Consider the following 2,512-nt stretch of genomic DNA (forward strand, 5'->3'; position numbering starts at 1 on the left):
GCTGAGCCGCCACCCCGCGCCCCGGCGATGCAGCCGCCCGGGCGGGGCCGCAGCAGCAGGTGCACGTGGCACGGCAGGTCCCCGGGGAGCGCTGGGACCTGCCTGCTGCAGGAGCTGTGCCCGTGCCCAGGGGTTCCGCTCCCCTGGGGGGGCCAACGCCGTGTAACGCCCGCGAAGGGCAGCGGCTACGGAGCTGCCACACCTGTCAGCCCGGTATCAGGCTGGCTGCAGCCTGCTGGGTAATGGGTCTTTCTGCAGCAGTGAGCACTAGAGACTGAGGCCTGGGCTACACTACAAGTTTATATCGCATTGAGCAGTGTTAAACCGCATTAGTCCTTCACCCGGCTGCACAACAAAGCCTTTTTATCGCTATAAAAGGCTCTTCATATCGATATCTGTACTCCTCCCCGATGAGGGGAGTAGTGCTCAAATTGGTATTGCGATTTCGGATTAGGGTGAGTTGGTCGCAATGCGATGGTATTGGCCTCCAAGTGCAATCCCACAGGGCATCATTGTGACCGCTCTGGACAGCAATCTGAACTCAGGTGCACTGGTCAAGTAGACAAGAAAAGCCCTGCAAACTTTTGAATTTCATTTCCTGTTTGCCCAACGTGGAGCACCAATCAGCACAGGCAACCGTGCAGTCCCAGAATCAAAAAAGAGCTCCAGTACGGACCATACGGGAGAGCCTGAAGCTGCTCTGTGTATGGGGAGATGACTGTGTTCTATCAAAATGGCGTTCCAAAAGACGAAATGCCAAAGCATTTGAAAAAATCTCCAAGGCTATGATAGACAGAGGCCACAGCAGGGACTCAACGCAGTGCGGCATGACAAACATAACGGAAAGCCAAAGAATCAAATGGACACTCATGGAGGGAGGGAGGGGGACTGAGGATTCGAGCTATCCTGCAGTCTCCAAAAACCATTTGCATTCTTGGCTGAGCTCCCAATGCCTGAAGGGTCAAAAATATTGTCGTGGGTGGTTCAGTGTATATGTTGTTAATCTCCCTCCCTCCCCCTATGAAAGAAAAGGGAAAAAAATCGTTTCTTGCCTTTTTTCAATGTCACCGTATGTCTACTGGGATGCTGCTGGTAGACGCGGTGCTGCAGTGCTGAACAGCAGCATCCACTCCCCTTCCCTTCCAGATGGCAGACGGTGCAATAGGCTTGGTAGCCATCCTCATCATACCATGAGTGCTTCTGGCTGGCCTCAGTGAGGTCAGCCGGGGCGCCTCGGCAAAAATGGGAATGATTCCCGGTCATTCCATTCTTTAAGCTTTTGTCTCCTGGAGATTCAGTCCTGCCTGGACTGTCATAGCAGCTGGAGGCTGCCTCCCCACCCCACCCCCGTTTTATCTCAGTAAAGTCAGTGTTTCTTATTCATGCATTTTTTATTACATCATCACACAAATGGGGGGATAACTGCCATGGTAGCTCAGGAGGGGTAGGGGAGGAGAGAAGCAATGGGTGGGGTTGTTGCAGGGGCACCCCCTAGAATGCCATGCAGCTCATCATTTCTGCAGGATGTCTGGGGCTCTGACCCGGAGTGGCCTTTTGCCTCTCTGGTTCTTTAGTAGGCTTGCCCGATATTCTAGGCAGGACTGACTCTCCCTTTAGACAAAACGTAAAGAAGGGAATGACCTGGGAAGTCATTCCCATTTTTGTCCATGCGCCCCTAGCCATCCTCACCAAGGCCAGCCAGGAGCACCCATGACAGCAGCAGACGGTACAGTGTAACTGGTAACCATCATTGCCAATTTCCAAAGCAGCAGATGGTACTGTAGGGGTGGTAACCATCTTTGCTAACTTGCAAAAGGTAAGGGGATGCTGCTGTGTAGCACTGCAGTACCGTGTCTGTCAGCAGCATCCAGTAGACATACGGTGACAGTGCACAAAACTCCCTTTTATCATTTTGTATCTAAACCTCCCTCTTGGTTGCAGGTGCAGAGGTTGGAATCAGTACTTCTCGTATCCATGCCAATGGGAATTGAGGGGCTATTAACTACAAAGTGGTTGCTGAAAGGGGAGAATCATGTTGTTTCTGACTTCTCTGAGCTAAACAGGCTCCATGGTTGCCGTGCTATGGCATCTGCCAGGGCAATCCAGGGAAAAGGGCATGAAAAGGGCATGAAATTATTGTCTGCCGTTGCTTTCACGGAGGGAGGACTGACTGACGACATTTTCCCAGAATCACCCGCGACACTGTTTTTGCCCCATCAGGCATTGGGATCTCAACCCAGAATTCCAATGGGCAGGGGAGACTGCAGGAACTATGGGATAGCTAGGGGATAGCTACCCACAGTGCAACACTCCAGAAATCGATGCTAGCCTCGGTACATGGACACACACCGCCGAATTAATGTGCTTAGTGTGGCCGTGTGCACTCAACTTTGTACAATTTGTTTCCAAATACCAGTTTCTGTAAAATCGGAATAATGCCCTAGCATAGACATACCCTGAGGCCTTGGCAGAGCAAGCTCTGCCAACAAGCAACAACTAGTATAATTACATT

The sequence above is a fragment of the Chelonoidis abingdonii genome, chromosome 16 (assembly GCF_003597395.2).
Source record: "Chelonoidis abingdonii isolate Lonesome George chromosome 16, CheloAbing_2.0, whole genome shotgun sequence".
In the NCBI taxonomy this organism is placed as follows: domain Eukaryota; kingdom Metazoa; phylum Chordata; order Testudines; family Testudinidae; genus Chelonoidis; species Chelonoidis abingdonii.